We start from the raw sequence: 26427 nt of genomic DNA, 5'->3' as shown, positions 1-26427 counted from the left end.
CCTAACACGTGGAAGGTCCTAGGTTCGAGCCTTGGTAGATTCATGTTTTGTCAATCGTGATTGGGCAAAAAAATAAGCTAGGTCTCTTGGAAAACTCGGCATTACCACGTATCTATGGTGTAGTGGTTATCGCGTCCACGTCAGACGCGGAAGGTCCCAGGTTCGAGCCCTGGTAGATAAATTTTTGTCCATCGTGAATTGGCAAAAAATAAGCTAGGTCTCTTGGAAAACTCAGTACTACTGCGTATCTATGGTGTAGTGATTATCACGTTCGCTTAACACGCGGAAGGTCCCAGGTTCGAGCCCTGGTAGCTACATGTTTTGTCCATCGTGATTTGGCATAAAAATAAGCTAGATCTCTTGGAAAACTCAGTATTACTACGTATTAATGGTGTAGTGGTTATCCGGTCCGCTTTATACGCGGAAGGTCCCAGGTACGAGACCTGGTAGATACATGTTTTGTCAATCGTGATTGGGCAAAAAAATAAGCTAGGTCTCTTGGAAAACTCGGCATTACCACGTATCCATGGTGTAGTGGTTATCACGTCCGCCTAACACGTGGAAGGTCCTAGGTTCGAGCCTTGGTAGATTCATGTTTTGTCAATCGTGATTGGGCAAAAAAATAAGCTAGGTCTCTAGGAAAACTCGGCATTACCACGTATCTATGGTGTAGTGGTTATCGCGTCCACGTCAGACGCGGAAGGTCGCAGGTTCGAGCCCTGGTAGATACATATTTTGACAATCGTGATTGGGCATGAAAATAAGCTAGGTGTCTTGGAAAACTCAGTATTACTACGTATCTATGGTGTAGTGGTTATCACGTCCGCCTAACACGCGGAAGGTCCTAGGTTCGAGCCCTGGTAGCTACATATTTTGTCAATCGTGATTGGGCATAAAAATAAGCTATATCTCTTGGAAAACTCAGTATTACTACGTATTAATGGTGTAGTGGTTATCCCGTCCGCTTTACACGCGGAAGGTCCCAGGTTCGAGACCTGGTAGATACATGTTTTGTCAATCGTGATTGGGCAAAAAAATAAGCTAGGTCTCTTGGAAAACTCGGCATTACCACGTATCCATGGTGTAGTGGTTATCACGTCCGCCTAACACGTGGAACGTCCTAGGTTCGAGCCCTGGTAACTACATATTTTGTCAATCGTGATTTGGCATAAAAATAAGCTAGGTCTCTTGGAAAACTCAATATTACTACGTATCTATGGTGTAGTGGTTATCACGTCCGCTTCACATGCGGAAGGTCCCAGGTTCGAGCTCTGGTAGATACATATTTTGACCATCGTGATTGGGCATAAAAATAAGCTAGGTCCTCTTGGAAAGCTCAGAATTACTGCGTATCTATGGTGTAGTGGTTATCACGTCCGCTTCACATGCGGAACGTCCCAGGTTCGAACCCTGGTAGATACAAATTTTGACAATCGTGATTGGGCATGAAAATAAGCTAGGTGTCTTGGAAAACTCAGTATTACTACGTATCTATGGTGTAGTGGTCATCATGTCCGCCTAACACGCGGAAGGTACCAGGTTCGAGCCCTGGTAGATACAAATTTTGTCCATCGTGATTTGGCATAAAAATAAGCTAGATCTCTTGGAAAACTCAGTATTACTACGTATCTATGGTGTAGTGGTTATCGCGTCCACGTCAGACGCGGAAGGTCCCATGTTCGAGCCCTGGTAGATACATTTTTTGTCCATCGTGATTGGCAAAAAATAAGCTAGGTCTCTTGGAAAACTCAGTACTACTGCGTATCTATGGTGTAGTGATTATCACGTTCGCCTAACACGCGGAAGATCCCAGGTTCGAGCCCTGGTAGCTACATGTTTTGTCCATCGTGATTTGGCATAAAAATAAGCTAGATCTCTTGGAAAACTCAGTATTACTACGTATCTATGGTGTAGTGGTTATCGCGTCCACGTCAGACGCGGAAGGTCCCATGTTCGAGCCCTGGTAGATACATTTTTTGTCCATCGTGAATGGGCAAAAAATAAGCTAGGTTTCTTGGAAAACTCAGTAGTACTACGTATCTATGGTGTAGTGGTTATCACGTCCGCTTTACAGGCGGAAGGTACCAGGTTCGAGCCCTGGTAGATACATGTTTTGTCAATCGTGATTGGGCAAAAAAATAAGCTAGGTCTCTTGGAAAACTCAGTATTACTACGTATCTATGGTGTAGTGGTTATCACGTCCGCTTCACACGCGGAAGGTTCCAAGTTCGAGCCCATGTTAGATACATATTTTGACCATCGTGATTGGGCATAAAAATAAGCTAGGTCTCTTGGAAAACTCAGCATTACTACGTATCTATGGTGTAGTGGTTATCACGTCCGCTTCACATGCGGAAGGTCCCAGGTTCGAGCCCTGGTAGATACATATTTTGACCATCGTGATTGGGCATAAAAATAAGCTAGGTCTCTTGGAAAACTCAGCATTACTACGTATCTATGGTGTAGTGGTTATCACGTCCGCTTCACATGCGGAAGGTCGCAGGTTCGAACCCTGGTAGATACATATTTTGACAATCGTGATTGGGCATGAAAATAAGCTAGGTGTCTTGGAAAACTCAGTATTACTACGTATCTATGGTGTAGTGGTTATCACGTCCGCCTAACACGCGGAAGGTCCTAGGTTCGAGCCCTGGTAGCTACATATTTTGTCAATCGTGATTGGGCATAAAAATAAGCTATATCTCTTGGAAAACTCAGTATTACTACGTATTAATGGTGTAGTGGTTATCCCGTCCGCTTTACACGCGGAAGGTCCCAGGTTCGAGACCTGGTAGATACATGTTTTGTCAATCGTGATTGGGCAAAAAAATAAGCTAGGTCTCTTGGAAAACTCGGCATTACCACGTATCCATGGTGTAGTGGTTATCACGTCCGCCTAACACGTGGAACGTCCTAGGTTCGAGCCCTGGTAACTACATATTTTGTCAATCGTGATTTGGCATAAAAATAAGCTAGTTCTCTTGGAAAACTCAATATTACTACGTATCTATGGTGTAGTGGTTATCACGTCCGCTTCACATGCGGAAGGTCCCAGGTTCGAGCTCTGGTAGATACATATTTTGACCATCGTGATTGGGCATAAAAATAAGCTAGGTCCTCTTGGAAAGCTCAGAATTACTGCGTATCTATGGTGTAGTGGTTATCACGTCCGCTTCACATGCGGAACGTCCCAGGTTCGAACCCTGGTAGATACAAATTTTGACAATCGTGATTGGGCATGAAAATAAGCTAGGTGTCTTGGAAAACTCAGTATTACTACGTATCTATGGTGTAGTGGTCATCATGTCCGCCTAACACGCGGAAGGTACCAGGTTCGAGCCCTGGTAGATACAAATTTTGTCCATCGTGATTTGGCATAAAAATAAGCTAGATCTCTTGGAAAACTCAGTATTACTACGTATCTATGGTGTAGTGGTTATCGCGTCCACGTCAGACGCGGAAGGTCCCATGTTCGAGCCCTGGTAGATACATTTTTTGTCCATCGTGATTGGCAAAAAATAAGCTAGGTCTCTTGGAAAACTCAGTACTACTGCGTATCTATGGTGTAGTGATTATCACGTTCGCCTAACACGCGGAAGATCCCAGGTTCGAGCCCTGGTAGCTACATGTTTTGTCCATCGTGATTTGGCATAAAAATAAGCTAGATCTCTTGGAAAACTCAGTATTACTACGTATCTATGGTGTAGTGGTTATCGCGTCCACGTCAGACGCGGAAGGTCCCATGTTCGAGCCCTGGTAGATACATTTTTTGTCCATCGTGAATGGGCAAAAAATAAGCTAGGTTTCTTGGAAAACTCAGTAGTACTACGTATCTATGGTGTAGTGGTTATCACGTCCGCTTTACAGGCGGAAGGTACCAGGTTCGAGCCCTGGTAGATACATGTTTTGTCAATCGTGATTGGGCAAAAAAATAAGCTAGGTCTCTTGGAAAACTCAGTATTACTACGTATCTATGGTGTAGTGGTTATCACGTCCGCTTCACACGCGGAAGGTTCCAAGTTCGAGCCCATGTTAGATACATATTTTGACCATCGTGATTGGGCATAAAAATAAGCTAGGTCTATTGGAAAACTCAGCATTACTACGTATCTATGGTGTAGTGGTTATCACGTCCGCTTCACATGCGGAAGGTCCCAGGTTCGAGCCCTGGTAGATACATATTTTGACCATCGTGATTGGGCATAAAAATAAGCTAGGTCTCTTGGAAAGCTCAGAATTACTACGTATCTATGGTGTAGTGGTTATCACGTCCGCTTCACATGCGGAACGTCCCAGGTTCGAACCCTGGTAGATACATATTTTGACAATCGTGATTGGGCATGAAAATAAGCTAGGTGTCTTGGAAAACTCAGTATTACTATGTATAATAATAATAATAATAATATTTATTTCCCAATAAATTGGAGGCCAACAAGAAAAGGAGTAACTCCCAGTACAAAGCTTGTTGACCCAGACAAATACAAAAAAGAAAAAAAAATATACATAAATTAAATTAAAACAAAGAAAATTATAAAAACCAAAAGTCATATAAAACCATAGTTATATAGATAAAATCGCAGAGGCATTAAAATATGCAATCGTCATTTAAAAGTTTTTGATACAATTTAAATTTAAAACAGGCTAGCGTATTGCTACACCTTATGTCAATTGGGAGAGAATTCCAATCCCTAACGACACGAAAAAAAAATGAATGAAAAAGTGCATCACATCTAGCTTTACCAATAGCAAATGTCAAAATTTCGTGCCTTTCATCAGAAGTGGTATGAGACTAGAAGTAAAGGGCTCTAGCATTGGCAATAGATCCTGGCACTAGTGAACAAATTTGAGGATTTTATGCCGCTTCCCACGCGCTAAAACTAGAGAGAGAAAAATTGGTCGAGTTCTAAAAACATTTCCTACCCCCTTCCCCTCAACCTAAAGCCGCAGAACACGGACCCGGCTCCTTGAATCTAGTTCGGCCGTCTACCACCGCGAGCGTCTCACGTTTTGGAGGGAAAATTCTGAAACCGCCACTAGAGGGCCAACCGTTTGTGTTTTATCAAGTCTTTTCACTAATGCCGAGTGAAGAATTTGGTTAGCTCAATACTTCTAGTCTCATACCACTTCTGCTTTCATTAATAATGACATAATCTAGTAAAGGAAAGGTATAATGACAGTAGATTACCCGGTATAAAAAGACGAGACTAGAAAACTGTCTCAGTGCATACATAGGTAAAAAATTCAATCTTTTTAAACGATCACAATATTGTACTCTATTGCAATTTTGCATATTATTAAACCATGACTGGTTCAATTGATAAGAAGTATAATGTCTCAAAACCCGTTCAACACTGTCAATATCCTTTCGAAAATGAGGAGACCATACCACAGACCCATATTCCAAAACAGGAATTACCAGAGCCTTAAACGCTATAATAGCTGCTTTTGAACGGCCAAAAGTTCTATTAATTAAACCAGTCAAGCGCCTGGCTTTAGAGGTAATGTATAAGACATGGTCAGCCCATTTTAAATCACTTGAAATAAAAATCCCAAGTAGCTTACATTTAAAGACCCGAGGCAAGATTTGATTAGAGACACAATAATCAACATTAAATACATTGCGACGTCTAGTTAAAATAATATATGAACATTTCGATACATTTAGAGACAAAAGATTTCTAATTCCCCAGTCAACGATTATATTTATATCTCTCTGAAGTAACACAGTGTCCGACATAGAGCGCACAGCTTGAGAGAGAAAGGAATCATCAGCGTATTGCCAAAGGTTAGTATCAGGGGAAATACCAAGGTGAAGATCATGGGCGTACAAAATAAACAGTAAAGGACCCAATATTGATCCCTGAGGTACGCCAGAGGTAACAGGTTGATAACCGGAAAATTCACCTTGAAAGACAACTCTCTGTTCACGAATCCTTAAAAAATCAGCAACCCAGGCTAGGATAGGACCACGAATACCAACACCATAAAGCTTAAAAATGAGGCGATCATGAGGAACAGAGTCAAAGGCTTTTTTCCAGTCAAAAATTATGACATGTACATCAGATGGTACACGTAAGTCCAACAAAGAAGCCCAGGAATGGAAAGCCTGGACTAACTGCGTTACGCAACTGAAGCCTTTTCTAAAACCAAACTGCTTTTCAGGGAGCACGCCAGGCTTAATACATTTAGAATTAATGAAATCAGATACAATTGATTCCATAATTTTACAGAAGACAGAGGATAAGGATATGGGACGGTAGGACGCCATATCAGATCTGTCTAAGGAAGAACCCTTATATAGAGGGACAACATTAACCCTTTTCCAAGCAGCCGGAAGTCTGCCTACCTTCATCGAGTAATTTAAAAAGTCAGTCAAAGGATACGACACACTATCACGACAAAGCTGTAACATTTTTGGGGTTATACCATCTGGACCAGGGGAAGAGTTACATTTCAGGTTATTGATAGCGGTGACAACCAAAGATGGAGTAAACAATAAGTTTAGCTCATCATCGACTGGTAGCGGAAGATCATACAAATTGTCAGCTGGGTTAGGAATTGGGCCAGATTTACAAAAACAAGAACAAAAGTACTCATTGAATTTAGTAGCAATGATAGCACAATCAGTAATGCTATCCCCATTGTTCTTCATAAAGTTTGGAATTGGGAGTTTCGATTTGAGGGCGACAAATTTCCAAAATTTTTTAGGCTCAGAACGTAAATTATTAGAGAGTTGCCTAACATGATTTGCATAAGAAGTACGAGATAATTCCTTGATCTTATTTGCCAGACGCCTAAATCTAGCTCTATTAAACTCGGTGAAATTGGATTTGAGTTTTTTAAATAGAGTTTTTTTGACATTGGCTAAATGAATTATCGAACCCGTTATCCAAGGATTTGATTTTCGCTTAGGGCGACAAGTAATCTTAGGAATACTATCATCAAGACAAGCAGAAAACATTGATAACCAATTGTCCCAGGCCTCGTCAATGTCATTTTCTAAGTTAAAAACCATGTCCCAAGGAGCGTGACTTATAAGTCCATTTAGCGAAACAATATCAGCATTGCGAAAATCAAAACTTGAACGCTGCACCACCTTAGTCTGAGATACTGTACAAATTAATTCACCAGTCACAGCATTATGATCACAACCAGGTAAATTATCCACGGAGACTACATTCTTAATAAATCTTTTCTCATTAATATACACAAGGTCAAGAGTATTATTATTCCTCGTTTTGTCAGAGACAACTTGATGCAAACCAAGATTTGAGACACACTCAAACATGTCAAGTGATGAGAGGCAATCAGGGGTTGGTTTCGGAAGACCGAGACTAGCCATATTAAAGTCTCCCATTAAGATGAAAATATCATGGTTGTTAATCTCATCAATGATACTATTAAGAAAGGCACAAACCCCAATTACATAATCATGGATACACGGCGGAGGGACATAAAGACAGCCAATCAAGATTGACCTATCATCCACCTTAGCAGAAGCAAACACGACTTCAATTTCAATGCCACCAGGAGAGACACGAACAGCAGGGTCAATATCCAGCAAGACCGGAGATAAACTTTGGTTTATGGCTAGCAAGACTCCACCACCCCTAGTAGCACGATCTCGTCGAAACACAATGTAATTACTTTCGAAGAGTTCAGTATCGCAAATATCAGGACCAAGCCAGGTTTCCGTTAACAAAAAAATATCCGGATTCATATTGCGAGCTACCACGTCGAGATCACGCAATTTTTGTCTAATACTACGAACGTTAGACAAATAGAAGGAAACGGATTCCATTTTTTTTGTCGCTTGATTTTAGTTTTTTTAACACCATGCATTTTAGGAATGTTTATCCCATTAAGAGAATTTTCTTCGAAAGACATACTTGAATTAACAAAAAACGAATCATCGATTTTTGGCATCCCGCAGTCAAAACAAATAAATTTTGAATCGCACGATAATTTGAAATTTTTTAAATTGTTAGAATAGACACAAGCTGAGTGAAAATCGATTTCACATTCCTGACAACGAATACTTTTTTTGCTACGACGGGCGACTTTTAAACAAATCTTACACGGAATTTTTCTGGCTGGACCAGGATTTAGATTTATATCACCGGCGAGAAGAATTACGGTGCAAACACACCAAAGGCTAAAATTACGCGACTTAGGCAATCTAGCGTTAGGTTTATGCTTAATAAAAGCAAACTGTTTAGACGGTGAAAACACATCGAACGTGTAAGACGAGGATTGTCTCGCAAATTCGATATACGAATAATCAGATACATTTGAATCACATAAATCGAAATAGCACCCGAACGCAAATAGTCTCGAAGTAAAAGTCAGAAATAATAAAGAGTAAACTATACCTACGAGACCAGGCAGATACGAAACCTTCATTTTGAGAACTACGGGCCTCGGCAAGCACACAAACACGGAGCAAAATTCAATGCGACCGCACAGTACGAAAATTAATTAATTATCTATGGTGTAGTGGTTATCACGTCCGCTTTACACGCGGAAGGTCCCAGGTTCGAGCCCTGGTAGGTACATATTTTGTCAATCGTGATTGGGCAAAAAAATAAGCTAGGTCTCTTGGAAAACTCAGTATTACTACGTATCTATGGTGTAGTGGTTATCACGTCCGCTTCACACGCGGAAGGTTCCAAGTTCGAGCCCATGTTAGGTACATATTTTGACCATCGTGATTGGGCATAAAAATAAGCTAGGTCTCTTGGAAAACTCAGTATTACTAAGTATCTATGGTGTAGTGCGTATCACGTCCGCTTCACACGCGGAAGGTTCCAAGATCGAGCCCATGTTAGATACATATTTTGACCATCGTGATTGGGCATAAAAATAAGCTAGGTCTCTTGGAAAACTCAGCATTACTGCGTATCTATGGTGTAGTGGTTATCACGTCCGCTTCACATGCGGAAGGTCCCAGGTTCGAGCCCTGGTAGCTACATATTTTGTCAATCGTGATTGGGCAAAAAAATAAGCTAGGTCTCTTGGAAAACTCAGTATTACTACGTATCTATGGTGTAGTGGTTATCACGTTCGCCTAACACGCGGAAGGTCCCAGGTTCGAGCCCTGGTAGCTACATATTTTGTCAATCGTGATTGGGCAAAAAAATAAGCTAGGTCTCTTGGAAAACTCAGTATTACTACGTATCTATGGTGTAGTGGTTATCCCGTCCGCTTTACACGCGGAAGGTCCCAGGTTCGAGCCCTGGTAGATACATGTTTTGTCAATCGTGATTGGGCAAAAAAATAAGCTAGGTCTCTTGGAAAACTCGGCATTACCACGTATCTATGGTTTAGTGGTTATCACGTCCGCCTAACACGTGGAAGGTCCTAGGTTCGAGCCCTGGTAGCTACATATTTTGTCAATCGTGATTTGGCATAAAAATAAGCTAGTTCTCTTGGAAAACTCAGTATTTCTACGTATCTATGGTGTAGTGGTTGTCACGTCCGCTTTACACGCGGAAGGTACCAGGTTCGAGCCCTGGTAGATACATGTTTTGTTAATCGTGATTGGGCAAAAAAATAAGCTAGGTCTCTTGGAAAACTCAGTATTACTACGTATCTATGGTGTAGTGGTTATCACGTCCGCTTCACACGCGGAAGGTTCCAAGTTCGAGCCCATGTTAGATACATATTTTGACCATCGTGATTGGGCATAAAAATAAGCTAGGTCTCTTGGAAAACTCAGCATTACTACGTATCCATGGTGTAGTGGTTATCACGTCCGCTTCACATGCGGAACGTCCCAGGTTCGAACCCTGGTAGATACATATTTTGACCATCGTGATTGGGCATAAAAATAAGCTAGGTCTCTTGGAAATCTCAGAATCACTACGTATCTATGGTGTAGTGGTTATCACGTCCGCTTCACATGCGGAACGTCCCAGGTTCGAACCCTGGTAGATACATATTTTGACAATCGTGATTGGGCATGAAAATAAGCTAGGTGTCTTGGAAAACTCAGTATTACTGCGTATCTATGGTGTAGTGGTTATCACGTCCGCTTTACACGCGGAAGGTCCCAGGTTCGAGCCCTGGTAGCTACATATTTTGTCAATCGTGATTGGGCAAAAAAATAAGCTAGGTCTCTTGGAAAACTCAGTATTACTACGTATCTATGGTGTAGTGGTTATCCCGTCCGCTTTACACGCGGAAGGTCCCAGGTTCGAGCCCTGGTAGATACATGTTTTGTCAATCGTGATTGGGCAAAAAAATAAGCTAGGTCTCTTGGAAAACTCGGCATTACCACGTATCTATGGTTTAGTGGTTATCACGTCCGCCTAACACGTGGAAGGTCCTAGGTTCGAGCCCTGGTAGCTACATATTTTGTCAATCGTGATTTGGCATAAAAATAAGCTAGTTCTCTTGGAAAACTCAGTATTTCTACGTATCTATGGTGTAGTGGTTGTCACGTCCGCTTTACACGCGGAAGGTACCAGGTTCGAGCCCTGGTAGATACATGTTTTGTTAATCGTGATTGGGCAAAAAAATAAGCTAGGTCTCTTGGAAAACTCAGTATTACTACGTATCTATGGTGTAGTGGTTATCACGTCCGCTTCACACGCGGAAGGTTCCAAGTTCGAGCCCATGTTAGATACATATTTTGACCATCGTGATTGGGCATAAAAATAAGCTAGGTCTCTTGGAAAACTCAGCATTACTACGTATCCATGGTGTAGTGGTTATCACGTCCGCTTCACATGCGGAACGTCCCAGGTTCGAACCCTGGTAGATACATATTTTGACCATCGTGATTGGGCATGAAAATAAGCTAGGTGTCTTGGAAAACTCAGTATTACTACGTATCTATGGTGTAGTGGTTATCACGTCCGATTTACACGCGGAAGGTCCCAGGTTCGAGCCCTGGTAGCTACATATTTTGTCAATCGTGATTGGGCAAAAAAATAAGCTAGGTCTCTTGGAAAACTCAGTATTATACTACGTATCTATGGTGTAGTGATTATCACGTCCGCTTCACACGCGGAAGGTTCCAAGTTCGAGCCCATGTTAGGTACATATTTTGACCATCGTGATTGGGCATAAAAATAAGCTAGGTCTCTTGGAAAACTCAGTATTACTAAGTATCTATGGTGTAGTGCGTATCACGTCCGCTTCACACGCGGAAGGTTCCAAGATCGAGCCTATGTTAGATACATATTTTGACCATCGTGATTGGGCATAAAAATAAGCTAGGTCTCTTGGAAAACTCAGCATTACTGCGTATCAATGGTGTAGTGGTTATCACGTCCGCTTCACATGCGGAAGGTCCCAGGTTCGAGCCCTGGTAGCTACATATTTTGTCAATCGTGATTGGGGAAAAAATAAGCTAGGTCTCTTGGAAAACTCAGTATTACTACGTATCTATGGTGTAGTGGTTATCACGTCCGCTTTACACGCGGAAGGTCCCAGGTTCGAGCCCTGGTAGCTACATATTTTGTCAATCGTGATTGGGCAAAAAAATAAGCTAGGTCTCTTGGAAAACACAGTATTACTACGTATCTATGGTGTAGTGGTTATCACGTCCGCTTCACACGCGGAAGGTTCCAAGTTCGAGCCCATGTTAGATACATATTTGGACCGTCGTGATTGGGCATAAAAATAAGCTAGGTCTCTTGGAAATCTCAGTATTTTTAAGTATCTATGGTGTAGTGGATATCACGTCCGCTTCACACGCGGAAGGTTCCAAGATCGAGCCCATGTTAGATACATATTTTGACCATCGTGATTGGGCATAAAAATAAGCTAGGTCTCTTGGAAAACTCAGTATTACTACGTATCTATGGTGTAGTGGTTATCACGTCCGCTTCACACGCGGAAGGTTCCAAATTCGAGCGCATGTTAGGTACATATTTTGACCATCGGAATTGGGCATAAAAAAAGCTAGGTCTCTTGGAAAACTCAGTATTACTAAGTATCTATGGTGTAGTGCGTATCACGTCCGCTTCACACGCGGAAGGTTCCAAGATCGAGCCCATGTTAGATACATATTTTGACCATCGTGATTGGGCATAAAAATAAGCTAGGTCTCTTGGAAAACTCAGCATTACTGCGTATCAATGGTGTAGTGGTTATCACGTCCGCTTCACATGCGGAAGGTCCCAGGTTCGAGCCCTGGTAGCTACATATTTTGTCAATCGTGATTGGCCAAAAAAATAAGCTAGGTCTCTTGGAAAACTAAGTATTACAACGTATCTATGGTGTAGTGGTTATCACGTTCGCCTAACACGCGGAAGGTCCCAGGTTCGAGCCCTGGTAGATACATGTTTTGTCCATCGTGATTTGGCATAAAAATAAGCTAGATCTCTTGGAAAACTCAGTATTACTACGTATCTATGGTGTAGTGGTTATCACGTCCGCTTTACACGCGGAAGGTCCCAGGTTCGAGCCCTGGTAGCTACATATTTCGTCAATCGTGATTGGGCAAAAAAATAAGCTAGGTCTCTTGGAAAACTCAGTATTACTACGTATCTATGGTGTAGTGGTTATCACGTCCGCTTCACACGCGGAAGGTTCCAAGATCGAGCCCATGTTAGATACATATTTTGACCATCGTGATTGGGCATAAAAATAAGCTAGGTCTCTTGGAAAGCTCAGAATTACTACGTATCTATGGTGTAGTGGTTATCACGTCCACTTCACATGCGGAACGTCCCAGGTTCGAACCCTGGTAGATACATATTTTGACAATCGTGATTGGGCATGAAAATAAGCTAGGTGTCTTGGAAAACTCAGTATTACTACGTATCTATGGTGAAGTGGTTATCACGTCCGCTTCACACGCGGAAGGTTCCAAGTTCGAGCGCATGTTAGGTACATATTTTGACCATCGGAATTGGGCATAAAAATAAGCTAGGTCTCTTGGAAAACTCAGTATTACTAAGTATCTATGGTGTAGTGCGTATCACGTCCGCTTCACACGCGGAAGGTTCCAAGATCGAGCCCATGTTAGATACATATTTTGACCATCGTGATTGGGCATAAAAATAAGCTAGGTCTCTTGGAAAACTCAGCATTACTGCGTATCAATGGTGTAGTGGTTATCACGTCCGCTTCACACGCGGAAGGTCCCAGGTTCGAGCCCTGGTAGCTACATATTTTGTCAATCGTGATTGGCCAAAAAAATAAGCTAGGTCTCTTGGAAAACTCAGTATTACAACGTATCTATGGTGTAGTGGTTATCACGTTCGCCTAACACGCGGAAGGTCCCAGGTTCGAGCCCTGGTAGATACATGTTTTGTCCATCGTGATTTGGCATAAAAATAAGCTAGATCTCTTGGAAAACTCAGTATTACTACGTATCTATGGTGTAGTGGTTATCACGTCCGCTTTACACGCGGAAGGTCCCTGGTTCGAGCCCTGGTAGCTACATATTTCGTCAATCGTGATTGGGCAAAAAAATAAGCTAGGTCTCTTGGAAAACTCAGTATTACTACGTATCTATGGTGTAGTGGTTATCACGTCCGCTTCACACGCGGAAGGTTCCAAGATCGAGCCCATGTTAGATACATATTTTGACCATCGTGATTGGGCATAAAAATAAGCTAGGTCTCTTGGAAAGCTCAGAATTACTAAGTATATATGGTGTAGTGGGTATCACGTCCGCTTCACATGCGGAACGTCCCAGGTTCGAACCCTGGTAGATACATATTTTGACAATCGTGATTGGGCATGAAAATAAGCTAGGTCTCTTGGAAAACTCAGTATTACTACGTATCTATGGTGTAGTGGTTATCCCGTCCGCTTTACACGCGGAAGGTCCCAGGTTCGAGCCCTGGTAGATACATGTTTTGTCAATCGTGATTGGGCAAAAAAATAAGCTAGGTCTCTTGGAAAACTCGGCATTACCACGTATCTATGGTTTAGTGGTTATCACGTCCGCCTAACACGTGGAAGGTCCTAGGTTCGAGCCCTGGTAGCTACATATTTTGTCAATCGTGATTTGGCATAAAAATAAGCTAGTTCTCTTGGAAAACTCAGTATTTCTACGTATCTATGGTGTAGTGGTTGTCACGTCCGCTTTACACGCGGAAGGTACCAGGTTCGAGCCCTGGTAGATACATATTTTGACCATCGTGATTGGGCATAAAAATAAGCTAGGTCTCTTGGAAAACTCAGCATTACTACGTATCCATGGTGTAGTGGTTATCACGTCCGCTTCACATGCGGAACGTCCCAGGTTCGAACCCTGGTAGATACATATTTTGACCATCGTGATTGGGCATGAAAATAAGCTAGGTGTCTTGGAAAACTCAGTATTACTACGTATCTATGGTGTAGTGGTTATCACGTCCGATTTACACGCGGAAGGTCCCAGGTTCGAGCCCTGGTAGCTACATATTTTGTCAATCGTGATTGGGCAAAAAAATAAGCTAGGTCTCTTGGAAAACTCAGTATTATACTACGTATCTATGGTGTAGTGATTATCACGTCCGCTTCACACGCGGAAGGTTCCAAGTTCGAGCCCATGTTAGGTACATATTTTGACCATCGTGATTGGGCATAAAAATAAGCTAGGTCTCTTGGAAAACTCAGTATTACTAAGTATCTATGGTGTAGTGCGTATCACGTCCGCTTCACACGCGGAAGGTTCCAAGATCGAGCCTATGTTAGATACATATTTTGACCATCGTGATTGGGCATAAAAATAAGCTAGGTCTCTTGGAAAACTCAGCATTACTGCGTATCAATGGTGTAGTGGTTATCACGTCCGCTTCACATGCGGAAGGTCCCAGGTTCGAGCCCTGGTAGCTACATATTTTGTCAATCGTGATTGGGGAAAAAATAAGCTAGGTCTCTTGGAAAACTCAGTATTACTACGTATCTATGGTGTAGTGGTTATCACGTCCGCTTTACACGCGGAAGGTCCCAGGTTCGAGCCCTGGTAGCTACATATTTTGTCAATCGTGATTTGGCAAAAAAATAAGCTAGGTCTCTTGGAAAACTCAGTATTACTACGTATCTATGGTGTAGTGGTTATCACGTCCGCTTCACACGCGGAAGGTTCCAAGTTCGAGCGCATGTTAGGTACATATTTTGACCATCGGAATTGGGCATAAAAAAAAGCTAGGTCTCTTGGAAAACTCAGTATTACTAAGTATCTATGGTGTAGTGCGTATCACGTCCGCTTCACACGCGGAAGGTTCCAAGATCGAGCCCATGTTAGATACATATTTTGACCATCGTGATTGGGCATAAAAATAAGCTAGGTCTCTTGGAAAACTCAGCATTACTGCGTATCAATGGTGTAGTGGTTATCACGTCCGCTTCACATGCGGAAGGTCCCAGGTTCGAGCCCTGGTAGCTACATATTTTGTCAATCGTGATTGGCCAAAAAAATAAGCTAGGTCTCTTGGAAAACTAAGTATTACAACGTATCTATGGTGTAGTGGTTATCACGTTCGCCTAACACGCGGAAGGTCCCAGGTTCGAGCCCTGGTAGATACATGTTTTGTCCATCGTGATTTGGCATAAAAATAAGCTAGATCTCATGGAAAACTCAGTATTACTACGTATCTATGGTGTAGTGGTTATCACGTCCGCTTTACACGCGGAAGGTCCCAGGTTCGAGCCCTGGTAGCTACATATTTCGTCAATCGTGATTGGGCAAAAAAATAAGCTAGGTCTCTTGGAAAACTCAGTATTACTACGTATCTATGGTGTAGTGGTTATCACGTCCGCTTCACACGCGGAAGGTTCCAAGTTCGAGCGCATGTTAGGTACATATTTTGACCATCGGAATTGGGCATAAAAATAAGCTAGGTCTCTTGGAAAACTCAGTATTACTAAGTATCTATGGTGTAGTGCGTATCACGTCCGCTTCACACGCGGAAGGTTCCAAGATCGAGCCCATGTTAGATACATATTTTGACCATCGTGATTGGGCATAAAAATAAGCTAGGTCTCTTGGAAAACTCAGCATTACTGCGTATCAATGGTGTAGTGGTTATCACGTCCGCTTCACATGCGGAAGGTCCCAGGTTCGAGCCCTGGTAGCTACATATTTTGTCAATCGTGATTGGGCAAAAAAATAAGCTAGGTCTCTTGGAAAACTTAGTATTACAACGTATCTATGGTGTAGTGGTTATCACATTCGCCTAACACGCGGAAGGTCCCAGGTTCGAGCCCTGGTAGATACATGTTTTGTCCATCGTGATTTGGCATAAAAATAAGCTAGATCTCTTGGAAAACTCAGTATTACTACGTATCTATGGTGTAGTGGTTATCACGTCCGCTTTACACGCGGAAGGTCCCAGGTTCGAGCCCTGGTAGCTACATATTTCGTCAATCGTGATTGGGCAAAAAAATAAGCTAGGTCTCTTGGAAAACTCAGTATTACTACGTATCTATGGTGTAGTGGTTATCACGTCCGCTTCACACGCGGAAGGTTCCAAGATCGAGCCCATGTTAGATACATATTTTGACCATCGTGATTGGGCATAAAAATAAGCTAGGTCTCTTGGAAAGCTCAGAATTACTAAGTATCTATGGTGTAGTGGGTATCACGTCCGCTTCACACGCGGAAGGTTCCAAGATCGAGCCCATGTTAGATACATATTTTGACCATCGTGATTGGGCATAAAAATAAGCTAGGTCTCTTGGAAAGCTCAGAATTACTACGTATCTATGGTGTAGTGGTTATTACGTCCACTTCACATGCGGAACGTCCCATGTTCGAACCCTGGTAGATACATATTTTGACAATCGTGATTGGGCATGAAAATAAGCTAGGTGTCTTGGAAAACTCAGTATTACTACGTATCTATGGTGTAGTGGTTATCACGTCCGCTTTACACGCGGAAGGTCCCAGGTTCGAGCCCTGGTAGCTACATATTTTGTCAATCGTGATTGGGCAAAAAAATAAGCTAGGTCTCTTGGAAAACTTAGTATTACTACGTATCTATGGTGTAGTGGTTATCACGTCCGCTTCACACGCGGAAGGTTCCAAGTTCGAGCGCATGTTAGGTACATATTTTGACCATCGGAATTGGGCATAAAAATAAGCTAGGTCTCTTGGAAAACTCAGTATTACTAAGTATCTATGGTGTAGTGCGTATCACGTCCGCTTCACTCGCGGAAGGTTCCAAGATCGAGCCTATGTTAGATACATATTTTGACCATCGTGATTGGGCATAAAAATAAGCTAGGTCTCTTGGAAAACTCAGCATTACTGCGTATCAATGGTGTAGTGGTTATCACGTCCGCTTCACATGCGGAAGGTCCCAGGTTCGAGCCCTGGTAGCTACATATTTTGTCAATCGTGATTGGGCAAAAAAATAAGCTAGGTCTCTTGGAAAACTCAGTATTACTACGTATCTATGGTGTAGTGGTTATCACGTCCGCCTAACACGTGGAAAGTCCTAGGTTCGAGCCCTGGTAGCTACATATTTTGTCAATCGTGATTGGGCAAAAAAATAAGCTAGGTCTCTTGGAAAACTCAGTATTACTACGTATCTATGGTGTAGTGGTTATCCCGTCCGCTTTACACGCGGAAGGTCCCAGGTTCGAGCCCTGGTAGATACATGTTTTGTCAATCGTGATTGGGCAAAAAAATAAGCTAGGTCTCTTGGAAAACTCAGTATTACTACGTATCTATGGTGTAGTGGTTATCACGTCCGCTTCACATGCGGAACGTCCCAGGTTCGAACCCTGGTAGATACATATTTTGACCATCGTGATTGGGCATAAAAATAAGCTAGGTCTCTTGGAAATCTCAGAATCACTACGTATCTATGGTGTAGTGGTTATCACGTCCGCTTCACATGCGGAACGTCCCAGGTTCGAACCCTGGTAGATACATATTTTGACAATCGTGATTGGGCATGAAAATAAGCTAGGTGTCTTGGAAAACTCAGTATTACTACGTATCTATGGTGTAGTGGTTATCACGTCCGCTTTACACGCGGAAGGTCCCAGGTTCGAGCCCTGGTAGCTACATATTTTGTCAATCGTGATTGGGCAAAAAAATAAGCTAGGTCTCTTGGAAAACTCAGTATTACTACGTATCTATGGTGTAGTGGTTATCACGTCCGCTTCACACGCGGAAGGTTCCAAGTTCGAGCGCATGTTAGGTACATATTTTGACCATCGGAATTGGGCATAAAAATAAGCTAGGTCTCTTGGAAAACTCAGCATTACTGCGTATCAATGGTGTAGTGGTTATCACGTCCGCTTCACATGCGGAAGGTCCCAGGTTCGAGCCCTGGTAGCTACATATTTTGTCAATCGTGATTGGGCAAAAAAATAAGCTAGGTCTCTTGGAAAACTTAGTATTACAACGTATCTATGGTGTAGTGGTTATCACATTCGCCTAACACGCGGAAGGTCCCAGGTTCGAGCCCTGGTAGATACATGTTTTGTCCATCGTGATTTGGCATAAAAATAAGCTAGATCTCTTGGAAAACTCAGTATTACTACGTATCTATGGTGTAGTGGTTATCACGTCCGCTTTACACGCGGAAGGTCCCAGGTTCGAGCCCTGGTAGCTACATATTTCGTCAATCGTGATTGGGCAAAAAAATAAGCTAGGTCTCTTGGAAAACTCAGTATTACTACGTATCTATGGTGTAGTGGTTATCACGTCCGCTTCACACGCGGAAGGTTCCAAGATCGAGCCCATGTTAGATACATATTTTGACCATCGTGATTGGGCATAAAAATAAGCTAGGTCTCTTGGAAAGCTCAGAATTACTAAGTATCTATGGTGTAGTGGGTATCACGTCCGCTTCACACGCGGAAGGTTCCAAGATCGAGCCCATGTTAGATACATATTTTGACCATCGTGATTGGGCATAAAAATAAGCTAGGTCTCTTGGAAAGCTCAGAATTACTACGTATCTATGGTGTAGTGGTTATCACGTCCACTTCACATGCGGAACGTCCCATGTTCGAACCCTGGTAGATACATATTTTGACAATCGTGATTGGGCATGAAAATAAGCTAGGTGTCTTGGAAAACTCAGTATTACTACGTATCTATGGTGTAGTGGTTATCACGTCCGCTTTACACGCGGAAGGTCCCAGGTTCGAGCCCTGGTAGCTACATATTTTGTCAATCGTGATTGGGCAAAAAAATAAGCTAGGTCTCTTGGAAAACTTAGTATTACTACGTATCTATGGTGTAGTGGTTATCACGTCCGCTTCACACGCGGAAGGTTCCAAGTTCGAGCGCATGTTAGGTACATATTTTGACCATCGGAATTGGGCATAAAAATAAGCTAGGTCTCTTGGAAAACTCAGTATTACTAAGTATCTATGGTGTAGTGCGTATCACGTCCGCTTCACTCGCGGAAGGTTCCAAGATCGAGCCTATGTTAGATACATATTTTGACCATCGTGATTGGGCATAAAAATAAGCTAGGTCTCTTGGAAAACTCAGCATTACTGCGTATCAATGGTGTAGTGGTTATCACGTCCGCTTCACATGCGGAAGGTCCCAGGTTCGAGCCCTGGTAGCTACACATTTTGTCAATCGTGATTGGGCAAAAAAATAAGCTAGGTCTCTTGGAAAACTCAGTATTACTACGTATCTATGGTGTAGTGGTTATCACGTCCGCCTAACACGTGGAAAGTCCTAGGTTCGAGCCCTGGTAGCTACATATTTTGTCAATCGTGATTGGGCAAAAAAATAAGCTTGGTCTCTTGGAAAACTCAGTATTACTACGTATCTATGGTGTAGTGGTTATCCCGTCCGCTTTACACGCGGAAGGTCCCAGGTTCGAGCCCTGGTAGATACATGTTTTGTCAATCGTGATTGGGCAAAAAAATAAGCTAGGTCTCTTGGAAAACTCAGTATTACTACGTATCTATGGTGTAGTGGTTATCACGTCCGCTTCACATGCGGAACGTCCCAGGTTCGAACCCTGGTAGATACATATTTTGACCATCGTGATTGGGCATAAAAATAAGCTAGGTCTCTTGGAAATCTCAGAATCACTACGTATCTATGGTGTAGTGGTTATCACGTCCGCTTCACATGCGGAACGTCCCAGGTTCGAACCCTGGTAGATACATATTTTGACAATCGTGATTGGGCATGAAAATAAGCTAGGTGTCTTGGAAAACTCAGTATTACTACGTATCTATGGTGTAGTGGTTATCACGTCCGCTTTACACGCGGAAGGTCCCAGGTTCGAGCCCTGGTAGCTACATATTTTGTCAATCGTGATTGGGCAAAAAAATAAGCTAGGTCTCTTGGAAAACTCAGTATTACTACGTATCTATGGTGTAGTGGTTATCACGTCCGCTTCACACGCGGAAGGTTCCAAGTTCGAGCGCATGTTAGGTACATATTTTGACCATCGGAATTGGGCATAAAAATAAGCTAGGTCTCTTGGAAAACTCAGTATTACTAAGTATCTATGGTGTAGTGCGTATCACGTCCGCTTCACACGCGGAAGGTTCCAAGATCGAGCCCATGTTAGATACATATTTTGACCATCGTGATTGGGCATAAAAATAAGCTAGGTCTCTTGGAAAACTCAGCATTACTGCGTTTCAATGGTGTAGTGGTTATCACGTCCGCTTCACATGCGGAAGGTCCCAGGTTCGAGCCCTGGTAGCTACATATTTTGTCAATCGTGATTGGCCAAAAAAATAAGCTAGGTCTCTTGGAAAACTCAGTATTACTACGTATCTATGGTGTAGTGGTTATCACGTTCGCCTAACACGTGGAAGGTCCCAGGTTCGAGCCCTGGTAGATACATGTTTTGTCCATCGTGATTTGGCATAAAAATAAGCTAGTTCTCTTGGAAAACTCAGTATTACTACGTATCTGTGGTGTAGTGGTTATCACGTCCGCTTTACACGCGGAAGGTCCCAGGTTCGAGCCCTGGTAGCTACATATTTCGTCAATCGTGATTGGGCAAAAAAATAATCTAGGTCTCTTGGAAAACACAGTATTACTACGTATCTATGGTGTAGTGGTTATCACGTCCGCTTCACACGCGGAAGGTTCCAAGTTCGAGCCCATGTTAGATACATATTTGGACCGTCGTGATTGGGCATAAAAATAAGCTAGGTCTCTTGGAAAGCTCAGAATTACTACGTATCTATGGTGTAGTGGTTATCACGTCCACTTCACATGCGGAACGTCCCAGGTTCGAACCCTGGTAGATACATATTTTGACAATCGTGATTGGGCATGAAAATAAGCTAGGTCTCTTGGAAGACTCAGTATTACTACGTATCTATGGTGTAGTGGTTATCCCGTCCGCTTTACACGCGGAAGGTCCCAGGTTCGAGCCCTGGTAGATACATGTTTTGTCAATCGTGATTGGGCAAAAAAATAAGCTAGGTCTCTTGGAAAACTCGGCATTACCACGTATCTATGGTGTAGTGGTTATCACGTCCGCCTAACACGTGGAAGGTCCTAGGTTCGAGCCCTGGTAGCTACATATTTTGTCAATCGTGATTTGGCATAAAAATAAGCTAGTTCTCTTGGAAAACTCAGTATTTCTACGTATCTATGGTGTAGTGGTTGTCACGTCCGCTTTACACGCGGAAGGTACCAGGTTCGAGCCCTGGTAGATACATGTTTTGTTAATCGTGATTGGGCAAAAAAATAAGCTAGGTCTCTTGGAAAACTCAGTATTACTACGTATCTATGGTGTAGTGGTTATCACGTCCGCTTCACATGCGGAACGTCCCAGGTTCGAACCCTGGTAGATACATATTTTGACCATCGTGATTGGGCATAAAAATAAGCTAGGTCTCTTGGAAATCTCAGAATCACTACGTATCTATGGTGTAGTGGTTATCACGTCCGCTTCACATGCGGAACGTCCCAGGTTCGAACCCTGGTAGATACATGTTTTGACAATCGTGATTGGGCATGAAAATAAGCTAGGTGTCTTGGAAAACTCAGTATTACTACGTATCTATGGTGTAGTGGTTATCACGTCCGCTTTACACGCGGAAGGTCCCAGGTTCGAGCCCTGGTAGCTACATATTTTGTCAATCGTGATTGGGCAAAAAAATAAGCTAGGTCTCTTGGAAAACTCAGTATTACTACGTATCTATGGTGTAGTGGTTATCACGTCCGCTTCACACGCGGAAGGTTCCAAGTTCGAGCGCATGTTAGGTACATATTTTGACCATCGGAATTGGGCATAAAAATAAGCTAGGTCTCTTGGAAAACTCAGTATTACTAAGTATCTATGGTGTAGTGCGTATCACGTCCGCTTCACACGCGGAAGGTTCCAAGATCGAGCCCATGTTAGATACATATTTTGACCATCGTGATTGGGCATAAAAATAAGCTAGGTCTCTTGGAAAACTCAGCATTACTGCGTTTCAATGGTGTAGTGGTTATCACGTCCGCTTCACATGCGGAAGGTCCCAGGTTCGAGCCCTGGTAGCTACATATTTTGTCAATCGTGATTGGCCAAAAAAATAAGCTAGGTCTCTTGGAAAACTCAGTATTACAACGTATCTATGGTGTAGTGGTTATCACGTTCGCCTAACACGCGGAAGGTCCCAGGTTCGAGCCCTGGTAGCTACATATTTCGTCAATCGTGATTGGGCAAAAAAATAAGCTAGGTCTCTTGGAAAACACAGTATTACTACGTATCTATGGTGTAGTGGTTATCACGTCCGCTTCACACGCGGAAGGTTCCAAGTTCGAGCCCATGTTAGATACATATTTGGACCGTCGTGATTGGGCATAAAAATAAGCTAGGTCTCTTGGAAATCTCAGTATTTTTAAGTATCTATGGTGTAGTGGGTATCACGTCCGCTTCACACGCGGAAGGTTCCAAGATCGAGCCCATGTTAGATACATATTTTGACCATCGTGATTGGGCATAAAAATAAGCTAGGTCTCTTGGAAAGCTCAGAATTACTACGTATCTATGGTGTAGTGGTTATCACGTCCACTTCACATGCGGAACGTCCCAGGTTCGAACCCTGGTAGATACATATTTTGACAATCGTGATTGGGCATGAAAATAAGCTAGGTCTCTTGGAAAACTCAGTATTACTACGTATCTATGGTGTAGTGGTTATCCCGTCCGCTTTACACGCGGAAGGTCCCAGGTTCGAGCCCTGGTAGATACATGTTTTGTCAATCGTGATTGGGCAAAAAAATAAGCTAGGTCTCTTGGAAAACTCGGCATTACCACGTATCTATGGTGTAGTGGTTATCATGTCCGCCTAACACGTGGAAGGTCCTAGGTTCGAGCCCTGGTAGCTACATATTTTGGCAATCGTGATTTGGCATAAAAATAAGCTAGTTCTCTTGGAAAACTCAGTATTTCTACGTATCTATGGTGTAGTGGTTGTCACGTCCGCTTTACACGCGGAAGGTACCAGGTTCGAGCCCTGGTAGATACATGTTTTGTTAATCGTGATTGGGCAAAAAAATAAGCTAGGTCTCTTGGAAAACTCAGTATTACTACGTATCTATGGTGTAGTGGTTATCACGTCCGCTTCACATACGGAACGTCCCAGGTTCGAACCCTGGTAGATACATATTTTGACCATCGTGATTGGGCATAAAAATAAGCTAGGTCTCTTGGAAATCTCAGAATCACTACGTATCTATGGTGTAGTGGTTATCACGTCCGCTTCACATGCGGAACGTCCCAGGTTCGAACCCTGGTAGATACATGTTTTGACAATCGTGATTGGGCATGAAAATAAGCTAGGTGTCTTGGAAAACTCAGTATTACTACGTATCTATGGTGTAGTGGTTATCACGTCCGCTTTACACGCGGAAGGTCCCAGGTTCGAGCCCTGGTAGCTACATATTTTTTTTCAATCGTGATTGGGCAAAAAAATAAGCTAGGTCTCTTGGAAAACTCAGTATTACTACGTATCTATGGTGTAGTGGTTATCACGTCCGCTTCACACGCGGAAGGTTCCAAGTTCGAGCGCATGTTAGGTACATATTTTGACCATCGGAATTGGGCATAAAAATAAGCTAGGTCTCTTGGAAAACTCAGTATTACTAAGTATCTATGGTGTAGTGCGTATCACGTCCGCTTCACACGCGGAAGGTTCCAAGATCGAGCCCATGTTAGATACATATTTTGACCATCGTGATTGGGCATAAAAATAAGCTAGGTCTCTTGGAAAACTCAGCATTACTGCGTTTCAATGGTGTAGTGGTTATCACGTCCGCTTCACATGCGGAAGGTCCCAGGTTCGAGCCCTGGTAGCTACATATTTTGTCAATTGTGATTGGCCAAAAAAATAAGCTAGGTCTCTTGGAAAACTCAGTATTACAACGTATCTATGGTGTAGTGGTTATCACGTTCGCCTAACACGCGGAAGGTCCCAGGTTCGAGCCCTGGTAGATACATGTTTTGTCCATCGTGATTTGGCATAAAAATAAGCTAGATCTCTTGGAAAACTCAGTATTACTACGTATCTGTGGTGTAGTGGTTATCACGTCCGCTTTACACGCGGAAGGTCCCAGGTTCGAGCCCTGGTAGCTACATATTTCGTCAATCGTGATTGGGCAAAAAAATAAGCTAGGTCTCTTGGAAAACACAGTATTACTACGTATCTATGGTGTAGTGGTTATCACGTCCGCTTCACACGCGGAAGGTTCCAAGTTCGAGCCCATGTTAGATACATATTTGGACCGTCGTGATTGGGCATAAAAATAAGCTAGGTCTCTTGGAAATCTCAGTATTTTTAAGTATCTATGGTGTAGTGGGTATCACGTCCGCTTCACACGCGGAAGGTTCCAAGATCGAGCCCATGTTAGATACATATTTTGACCATCGTGATTGGGCATAAAAATAAGCTAGGTCTCTTGGAAAGCTCAGAATTACTACGTATCTATGGTGTAGTGGTTATCACGTCCACTTCACATGCGGAACGTCCCAGGTTCGAACCCTGGTAGATACATATTTTGACAATCGTGATTGGGCATGAAAATAAGCTAGGTGTCTTGGAAAACTCAGTATTACTACGTATCTATGGTGTAGTGGTTATCACGTCCGCTTTACACGCGGAAGGTAGCAGGTTTGAGCCCTGGTAGCTACATATTTTGTCAATCGTGATTGGGCAAAAAAATAAGCTAGGTCTCTTGGAAAACTCTGTATTATACTACGTATCTATGGTGTAGTGGTTTTCACGTCCGCTTCACACGCGGAAGGTTCCAAGTTCGAGCCCATGTTAGGTACATATTTTGACCATCGTGATTGGGCATAAAAATAAGCTAGGTCTCTTGGAAAACTCAGTATTACTAAGTATCTATGGTGTAGTGCGTATCACGTCCGCTTCACACGCGGAAGGTTCCAAGATCGAGCCTATGTTAGATACATATTTTGACCATCGTGATTGGGCATAAAAATAAGCTAGGTCTCTTGGAAAACTCAGCATTACTGCGTATCAATGGTGTAGTGGTTATCACGTCCGCTTCACATGCGGAAGGTCCCAGGTTCGAGCCCTGGTAGCTACATATTTTGTCAATCGTGATTGGGCAAAAAAATAAGCTAGGTCTCTTGAAAAACTCAGTGTTACTACGTATCTATGGTGTAGTGGTTATCACGTCCGCTTTACACGCGGAAGGTCCCAGGTTCGAGCCCTGGTAGATACATATTTTGACCATCGTGATTGTGCAAAAAAATAAGCTAGGTCTCTTGGAAAACTCAGTATTACTTAGTATCTATGGTGTAGTGGTTATCACGTCCGCTTCACACGCGGAAGGTTCCAAGTTCGAGCGCATGTTAGGTACATATTTTGACCATCGGAATTGGGCATAAAAATAAGCTAGGTCTCTTGGAAAACTCAGTATTACTAAGTATCTATGGTGTAGTGCGTATCACGTCCGCTTCACACGCGGAAGGTTCCAAGATCGAGCCCATGTTAGATACATGTTTTGACCATCGTGATTGGGCATAAGAATAAGCTAGGTCTCTTGGAAAACTCAGCATTACTGCGTTTCAATGGTGTAGTGGTTATCACGTCCGCTTCACATGCGAAAGGTCCCAGGTTCGAGCCCTGGTAGCTACATATTTTGTCAATCGTGATTGGCCAAAAAAATAAGCTAGGTCTCTTGGAAAACTCAGTATTACTAAGTATCTATGGTGTAGTGCGTATCACGTCCGCTTCACACGCGGAAGGTTCCAAGATCGAGCCTATGTTAGATACATGTTTTGTCCATCGTGATTTGGCATAAAAATAAGCTAGATCTCTTGGAAAACTCAGTATTACTACGTATCTGTGGTGTAGTGGTTATCACGTCCGCTTTACACGCGGAAGGTCCCAGGTTCGAGCCCTGGTAGCTACATATTTCGTCAATCGTGATTGGGCAAAAAAATAAGCTAGGTCTCTTGGAAAACACAGTATTACTACGTATCTATGGTGTAGTGGTTATCACGTCCGCTTCACACGCGGAAGGTTCCAAGTTCGAGCCCATGTTAGATACATATTTGGACCGTCGTGATT

General features: G+C 42.8%; 71 non-coding genes across 71 annotated transcripts; all 71 read left to right on the top strand.

Moving 5' to 3' along the window:
* Nucleotides 1–1210: 1210 nt before the first annotated feature.
* TRNAV-CAC (transfer RNA valine (anticodon CAC)) lies at nt 1211–1283 on the top strand. The gene has a single exon. It is a non-coding gene; the product is annotated as a tRNA-Val (tRNA).
* A 66-nt stretch (nt 1284–1349) lies between these two features.
* Nucleotides 1350–1422, top strand: TRNAV-CAC (transfer RNA valine (anticodon CAC)). The gene has a single exon. It is a non-coding gene; the product is annotated as a tRNA-Val (tRNA).
* A 65-nt stretch (nt 1423–1487) lies between these two features.
* On the top strand, nt 1488–1560 carry TRNAV-AAC (transfer RNA valine (anticodon AAC)). Its single transcript has one exon. It is a non-coding gene; the product is annotated as a tRNA-Val (tRNA).
* Nucleotides 1561–2313: 753 nt separating this feature from the next.
* On the top strand, nt 2314–2386 carry TRNAV-CAC (transfer RNA valine (anticodon CAC)). Its single transcript has one exon. It is a non-coding gene; the product is annotated as a tRNA-Val (tRNA).
* Nucleotides 2387–2451: 65 nt separating this feature from the next.
* On the top strand, nt 2452–2524 carry TRNAV-CAC (transfer RNA valine (anticodon CAC)). The gene has a single exon. It is a non-coding gene; the product is annotated as a tRNA-Val (tRNA).
* Nucleotides 2525–3003: 479 nt separating this feature from the next.
* TRNAV-CAC (transfer RNA valine (anticodon CAC)) lies at nt 3004–3076 on the top strand. Its single transcript has one exon. It is a non-coding gene; the product is annotated as a tRNA-Val (tRNA).
* A 66-nt stretch (nt 3077–3142) lies between these two features.
* On the top strand, nt 3143–3215 carry TRNAV-CAC (transfer RNA valine (anticodon CAC)). The gene has a single exon. It is a non-coding gene; the product is annotated as a tRNA-Val (tRNA).
* Nucleotides 3216–3280: 65 nt separating this feature from the next.
* Nucleotides 3281–3353, top strand: TRNAV-AAC (transfer RNA valine (anticodon AAC)). Its single transcript has one exon. It is a non-coding gene; the product is annotated as a tRNA-Val (tRNA).
* Nucleotides 3354–4106: 753 nt separating this feature from the next.
* On the top strand, nt 4107–4179 carry TRNAV-CAC (transfer RNA valine (anticodon CAC)). The gene has a single exon. It is a non-coding gene; the product is annotated as a tRNA-Val (tRNA).
* Nucleotides 4180–4244: 65 nt separating this feature from the next.
* Nucleotides 4245–4317, top strand: TRNAV-CAC (transfer RNA valine (anticodon CAC)). The gene has a single exon. It is a non-coding gene; the product is annotated as a tRNA-Val (tRNA).
* A 4165-nt stretch (nt 4318–8482) lies between these two features.
* Nucleotides 8483–8555, top strand: TRNAV-UAC (transfer RNA valine (anticodon UAC)). Its single transcript has one exon. It is a non-coding gene; the product is annotated as a tRNA-Val (tRNA).
* Nucleotides 8556–8898: 343 nt separating this feature from the next.
* TRNAV-CAC (transfer RNA valine (anticodon CAC)) lies at nt 8899–8971 on the top strand. Its single transcript has one exon. It is a non-coding gene; the product is annotated as a tRNA-Val (tRNA).
* A 203-nt stretch (nt 8972–9174) lies between these two features.
* On the top strand, nt 9175–9247 carry TRNAV-UAC (transfer RNA valine (anticodon UAC)). Its single transcript has one exon. It is a non-coding gene; the product is annotated as a tRNA-Val (tRNA).
* A 480-nt stretch (nt 9248–9727) lies between these two features.
* Nucleotides 9728–9800, top strand: TRNAV-CAC (transfer RNA valine (anticodon CAC)). The gene has a single exon. It is a non-coding gene; the product is annotated as a tRNA-Val (tRNA).
* A 65-nt stretch (nt 9801–9865) lies between these two features.
* TRNAV-CAC (transfer RNA valine (anticodon CAC)) lies at nt 9866–9938 on the top strand. The gene has a single exon. It is a non-coding gene; the product is annotated as a tRNA-Val (tRNA).
* Nucleotides 9939–10003: 65 nt separating this feature from the next.
* TRNAV-UAC (transfer RNA valine (anticodon UAC)) lies at nt 10004–10076 on the top strand. The gene has a single exon. It is a non-coding gene; the product is annotated as a tRNA-Val (tRNA).
* Nucleotides 10077–10141: 65 nt separating this feature from the next.
* Nucleotides 10142–10214, top strand: TRNAV-UAC (transfer RNA valine (anticodon UAC)). Its single transcript has one exon. It is a non-coding gene; the product is annotated as a tRNA-Val (tRNA).
* Nucleotides 10215–10694: 480 nt separating this feature from the next.
* Nucleotides 10695–10767, top strand: TRNAV-CAC (transfer RNA valine (anticodon CAC)). The gene has a single exon. It is a non-coding gene; the product is annotated as a tRNA-Val (tRNA).
* Nucleotides 10768–11250: 483 nt separating this feature from the next.
* TRNAV-CAC (transfer RNA valine (anticodon CAC)) lies at nt 11251–11323 on the top strand. Its single transcript has one exon. It is a non-coding gene; the product is annotated as a tRNA-Val (tRNA).
* A 64-nt stretch (nt 11324–11387) lies between these two features.
* Nucleotides 11388–11460, top strand: TRNAV-UAC (transfer RNA valine (anticodon UAC)). The gene has a single exon. It is a non-coding gene; the product is annotated as a tRNA-Val (tRNA).
* Nucleotides 11461–12080: 620 nt separating this feature from the next.
* Nucleotides 12081–12153, top strand: TRNAV-CAC (transfer RNA valine (anticodon CAC)). The gene has a single exon. It is a non-coding gene; the product is annotated as a tRNA-Val (tRNA).
* A 65-nt stretch (nt 12154–12218) lies between these two features.
* TRNAV-AAC (transfer RNA valine (anticodon AAC)) lies at nt 12219–12291 on the top strand. The gene has a single exon. It is a non-coding gene; the product is annotated as a tRNA-Val (tRNA).
* A 65-nt stretch (nt 12292–12356) lies between these two features.
* On the top strand, nt 12357–12429 carry TRNAV-UAC (transfer RNA valine (anticodon UAC)). The gene has a single exon. It is a non-coding gene; the product is annotated as a tRNA-Val (tRNA).
* Nucleotides 12430–12633: 204 nt separating this feature from the next.
* TRNAV-CAC (transfer RNA valine (anticodon CAC)) lies at nt 12634–12706 on the top strand. Its single transcript has one exon. It is a non-coding gene; the product is annotated as a tRNA-Val (tRNA).
* Nucleotides 12707–13049: 343 nt separating this feature from the next.
* Nucleotides 13050–13122, top strand: TRNAV-CAC (transfer RNA valine (anticodon CAC)). The gene has a single exon. It is a non-coding gene; the product is annotated as a tRNA-Val (tRNA).
* A 65-nt stretch (nt 13123–13187) lies between these two features.
* Nucleotides 13188–13260, top strand: TRNAV-AAC (transfer RNA valine (anticodon AAC)). Its single transcript has one exon. It is a non-coding gene; the product is annotated as a tRNA-Val (tRNA).
* Nucleotides 13261–13602: 342 nt separating this feature from the next.
* On the top strand, nt 13603–13675 carry TRNAV-CAC (transfer RNA valine (anticodon CAC)). Its single transcript has one exon. It is a non-coding gene; the product is annotated as a tRNA-Val (tRNA).
* A 65-nt stretch (nt 13676–13740) lies between these two features.
* Nucleotides 13741–13813, top strand: TRNAV-UAC (transfer RNA valine (anticodon UAC)). Its single transcript has one exon. It is a non-coding gene; the product is annotated as a tRNA-Val (tRNA).
* A 341-nt stretch (nt 13814–14154) lies between these two features.
* Nucleotides 14155–14227, top strand: TRNAV-CAC (transfer RNA valine (anticodon CAC)). Its single transcript has one exon. It is a non-coding gene; the product is annotated as a tRNA-Val (tRNA).
* A 483-nt stretch (nt 14228–14710) lies between these two features.
* Nucleotides 14711–14783, top strand: TRNAV-CAC (transfer RNA valine (anticodon CAC)). Its single transcript has one exon. It is a non-coding gene; the product is annotated as a tRNA-Val (tRNA).
* A 64-nt stretch (nt 14784–14847) lies between these two features.
* On the top strand, nt 14848–14920 carry TRNAV-UAC (transfer RNA valine (anticodon UAC)). Its single transcript has one exon. It is a non-coding gene; the product is annotated as a tRNA-Val (tRNA).
* Nucleotides 14921–15263: 343 nt separating this feature from the next.
* On the top strand, nt 15264–15336 carry TRNAV-CAC (transfer RNA valine (anticodon CAC)). Its single transcript has one exon. It is a non-coding gene; the product is annotated as a tRNA-Val (tRNA).
* A 65-nt stretch (nt 15337–15401) lies between these two features.
* Nucleotides 15402–15474, top strand: TRNAV-AAC (transfer RNA valine (anticodon AAC)). The gene has a single exon. It is a non-coding gene; the product is annotated as a tRNA-Val (tRNA).
* A 65-nt stretch (nt 15475–15539) lies between these two features.
* Nucleotides 15540–15612, top strand: TRNAV-UAC (transfer RNA valine (anticodon UAC)). Its single transcript has one exon. It is a non-coding gene; the product is annotated as a tRNA-Val (tRNA).
* Nucleotides 15613–15955: 343 nt separating this feature from the next.
* TRNAV-CAC (transfer RNA valine (anticodon CAC)) lies at nt 15956–16028 on the top strand. Its single transcript has one exon. It is a non-coding gene; the product is annotated as a tRNA-Val (tRNA).
* Nucleotides 16029–16093: 65 nt separating this feature from the next.
* On the top strand, nt 16094–16166 carry TRNAV-AAC (transfer RNA valine (anticodon AAC)). Its single transcript has one exon. It is a non-coding gene; the product is annotated as a tRNA-Val (tRNA).
* A 65-nt stretch (nt 16167–16231) lies between these two features.
* On the top strand, nt 16232–16304 carry TRNAV-UAC (transfer RNA valine (anticodon UAC)). The gene has a single exon. It is a non-coding gene; the product is annotated as a tRNA-Val (tRNA).
* A 481-nt stretch (nt 16305–16785) lies between these two features.
* Nucleotides 16786–16858, top strand: TRNAV-UAC (transfer RNA valine (anticodon UAC)). Its single transcript has one exon. It is a non-coding gene; the product is annotated as a tRNA-Val (tRNA).
* A 343-nt stretch (nt 16859–17201) lies between these two features.
* Nucleotides 17202–17274, top strand: TRNAV-CAC (transfer RNA valine (anticodon CAC)). Its single transcript has one exon. It is a non-coding gene; the product is annotated as a tRNA-Val (tRNA).
* Nucleotides 17275–17477: 203 nt separating this feature from the next.
* On the top strand, nt 17478–17550 carry TRNAV-UAC (transfer RNA valine (anticodon UAC)). Its single transcript has one exon. It is a non-coding gene; the product is annotated as a tRNA-Val (tRNA).
* Nucleotides 17551–17615: 65 nt separating this feature from the next.
* TRNAV-CAC (transfer RNA valine (anticodon CAC)) lies at nt 17616–17688 on the top strand. Its single transcript has one exon. It is a non-coding gene; the product is annotated as a tRNA-Val (tRNA).
* Nucleotides 17689–17753: 65 nt separating this feature from the next.
* TRNAV-CAC (transfer RNA valine (anticodon CAC)) lies at nt 17754–17826 on the top strand. The gene has a single exon. It is a non-coding gene; the product is annotated as a tRNA-Val (tRNA).
* A 65-nt stretch (nt 17827–17891) lies between these two features.
* TRNAV-UAC (transfer RNA valine (anticodon UAC)) lies at nt 17892–17964 on the top strand. Its single transcript has one exon. It is a non-coding gene; the product is annotated as a tRNA-Val (tRNA).
* Nucleotides 17965–18168: 204 nt separating this feature from the next.
* TRNAV-CAC (transfer RNA valine (anticodon CAC)) lies at nt 18169–18241 on the top strand. Its single transcript has one exon. It is a non-coding gene; the product is annotated as a tRNA-Val (tRNA).
* Nucleotides 18242–18306: 65 nt separating this feature from the next.
* TRNAV-AAC (transfer RNA valine (anticodon AAC)) lies at nt 18307–18379 on the top strand. The gene has a single exon. It is a non-coding gene; the product is annotated as a tRNA-Val (tRNA).
* Nucleotides 18380–18444: 65 nt separating this feature from the next.
* TRNAV-UAC (transfer RNA valine (anticodon UAC)) lies at nt 18445–18517 on the top strand. Its single transcript has one exon. It is a non-coding gene; the product is annotated as a tRNA-Val (tRNA).
* A 343-nt stretch (nt 18518–18860) lies between these two features.
* TRNAV-CAC (transfer RNA valine (anticodon CAC)) lies at nt 18861–18933 on the top strand. The gene has a single exon. It is a non-coding gene; the product is annotated as a tRNA-Val (tRNA).
* A 65-nt stretch (nt 18934–18998) lies between these two features.
* TRNAV-UAC (transfer RNA valine (anticodon UAC)) lies at nt 18999–19071 on the top strand. The gene has a single exon. It is a non-coding gene; the product is annotated as a tRNA-Val (tRNA).
* Nucleotides 19072–19414: 343 nt separating this feature from the next.
* TRNAV-CAC (transfer RNA valine (anticodon CAC)) lies at nt 19415–19487 on the top strand. The gene has a single exon. It is a non-coding gene; the product is annotated as a tRNA-Val (tRNA).
* A 203-nt stretch (nt 19488–19690) lies between these two features.
* Nucleotides 19691–19763, top strand: TRNAV-UAC (transfer RNA valine (anticodon UAC)). Its single transcript has one exon. It is a non-coding gene; the product is annotated as a tRNA-Val (tRNA).
* Nucleotides 19764–19828: 65 nt separating this feature from the next.
* Nucleotides 19829–19901, top strand: TRNAV-CAC (transfer RNA valine (anticodon CAC)). Its single transcript has one exon. It is a non-coding gene; the product is annotated as a tRNA-Val (tRNA).
* A 65-nt stretch (nt 19902–19966) lies between these two features.
* TRNAV-CAC (transfer RNA valine (anticodon CAC)) lies at nt 19967–20039 on the top strand. Its single transcript has one exon. It is a non-coding gene; the product is annotated as a tRNA-Val (tRNA).
* A 65-nt stretch (nt 20040–20104) lies between these two features.
* Nucleotides 20105–20177, top strand: TRNAV-UAC (transfer RNA valine (anticodon UAC)). The gene has a single exon. It is a non-coding gene; the product is annotated as a tRNA-Val (tRNA).
* A 343-nt stretch (nt 20178–20520) lies between these two features.
* On the top strand, nt 20521–20593 carry TRNAV-CAC (transfer RNA valine (anticodon CAC)). Its single transcript has one exon. It is a non-coding gene; the product is annotated as a tRNA-Val (tRNA).
* A 65-nt stretch (nt 20594–20658) lies between these two features.
* TRNAV-AAC (transfer RNA valine (anticodon AAC)) lies at nt 20659–20731 on the top strand. Its single transcript has one exon. It is a non-coding gene; the product is annotated as a tRNA-Val (tRNA).
* Nucleotides 20732–21073: 342 nt separating this feature from the next.
* TRNAV-CAC (transfer RNA valine (anticodon CAC)) lies at nt 21074–21146 on the top strand. Its single transcript has one exon. It is a non-coding gene; the product is annotated as a tRNA-Val (tRNA).
* Nucleotides 21147–21211: 65 nt separating this feature from the next.
* Nucleotides 21212–21284, top strand: TRNAV-UAC (transfer RNA valine (anticodon UAC)). Its single transcript has one exon. It is a non-coding gene; the product is annotated as a tRNA-Val (tRNA).
* A 341-nt stretch (nt 21285–21625) lies between these two features.
* On the top strand, nt 21626–21698 carry TRNAV-CAC (transfer RNA valine (anticodon CAC)). Its single transcript has one exon. It is a non-coding gene; the product is annotated as a tRNA-Val (tRNA).
* A 65-nt stretch (nt 21699–21763) lies between these two features.
* On the top strand, nt 21764–21836 carry TRNAV-CAC (transfer RNA valine (anticodon CAC)). Its single transcript has one exon. It is a non-coding gene; the product is annotated as a tRNA-Val (tRNA).
* Nucleotides 21837–21901: 65 nt separating this feature from the next.
* Nucleotides 21902–21974, top strand: TRNAV-UAC (transfer RNA valine (anticodon UAC)). The gene has a single exon. It is a non-coding gene; the product is annotated as a tRNA-Val (tRNA).
* A 343-nt stretch (nt 21975–22317) lies between these two features.
* Nucleotides 22318–22390, top strand: TRNAV-CAC (transfer RNA valine (anticodon CAC)). The gene has a single exon. It is a non-coding gene; the product is annotated as a tRNA-Val (tRNA).
* A 481-nt stretch (nt 22391–22871) lies between these two features.
* TRNAV-CAC (transfer RNA valine (anticodon CAC)) lies at nt 22872–22944 on the top strand. The gene has a single exon. It is a non-coding gene; the product is annotated as a tRNA-Val (tRNA).
* Nucleotides 22945–23009: 65 nt separating this feature from the next.
* On the top strand, nt 23010–23082 carry TRNAV-UAC (transfer RNA valine (anticodon UAC)). Its single transcript has one exon. It is a non-coding gene; the product is annotated as a tRNA-Val (tRNA).
* Nucleotides 23083–23423: 341 nt separating this feature from the next.
* TRNAV-CAC (transfer RNA valine (anticodon CAC)) lies at nt 23424–23496 on the top strand. The gene has a single exon. It is a non-coding gene; the product is annotated as a tRNA-Val (tRNA).
* A 65-nt stretch (nt 23497–23561) lies between these two features.
* On the top strand, nt 23562–23634 carry TRNAV-CAC (transfer RNA valine (anticodon CAC)). Its single transcript has one exon. It is a non-coding gene; the product is annotated as a tRNA-Val (tRNA).
* A 65-nt stretch (nt 23635–23699) lies between these two features.
* On the top strand, nt 23700–23772 carry TRNAV-UAC (transfer RNA valine (anticodon UAC)). Its single transcript has one exon. It is a non-coding gene; the product is annotated as a tRNA-Val (tRNA).
* A 345-nt stretch (nt 23773–24117) lies between these two features.
* On the top strand, nt 24118–24190 carry TRNAV-CAC (transfer RNA valine (anticodon CAC)). Its single transcript has one exon. It is a non-coding gene; the product is annotated as a tRNA-Val (tRNA).
* Nucleotides 24191–24255: 65 nt separating this feature from the next.
* TRNAV-AAC (transfer RNA valine (anticodon AAC)) lies at nt 24256–24328 on the top strand. Its single transcript has one exon. It is a non-coding gene; the product is annotated as a tRNA-Val (tRNA).
* A 481-nt stretch (nt 24329–24809) lies between these two features.
* TRNAV-CAC (transfer RNA valine (anticodon CAC)) lies at nt 24810–24882 on the top strand. Its single transcript has one exon. It is a non-coding gene; the product is annotated as a tRNA-Val (tRNA).
* A 483-nt stretch (nt 24883–25365) lies between these two features.
* On the top strand, nt 25366–25438 carry TRNAV-CAC (transfer RNA valine (anticodon CAC)). The gene has a single exon. It is a non-coding gene; the product is annotated as a tRNA-Val (tRNA).
* A 65-nt stretch (nt 25439–25503) lies between these two features.
* TRNAV-UAC (transfer RNA valine (anticodon UAC)) lies at nt 25504–25576 on the top strand. Its single transcript has one exon. It is a non-coding gene; the product is annotated as a tRNA-Val (tRNA).
* Nucleotides 25577–26427: the final 851 nt, after the last annotated feature.

This window comes from Phalangium opilio, unplaced genomic scaffold (assembly GCF_054372755.1).
Source record: "Phalangium opilio isolate 3A_F unplaced genomic scaffold, DU_Popi_V2 ptg000106l_1, whole genome shotgun sequence".
Classification (NCBI taxonomy): Eukaryota; Metazoa; Arthropoda; class Arachnida; order Opiliones; family Phalangiidae; genus Phalangium; species Phalangium opilio.
The sequence above is the reverse complement of the archived record's forward strand: the minus strand, read 5'-3'. Positions and strand labels throughout refer to the sequence as shown.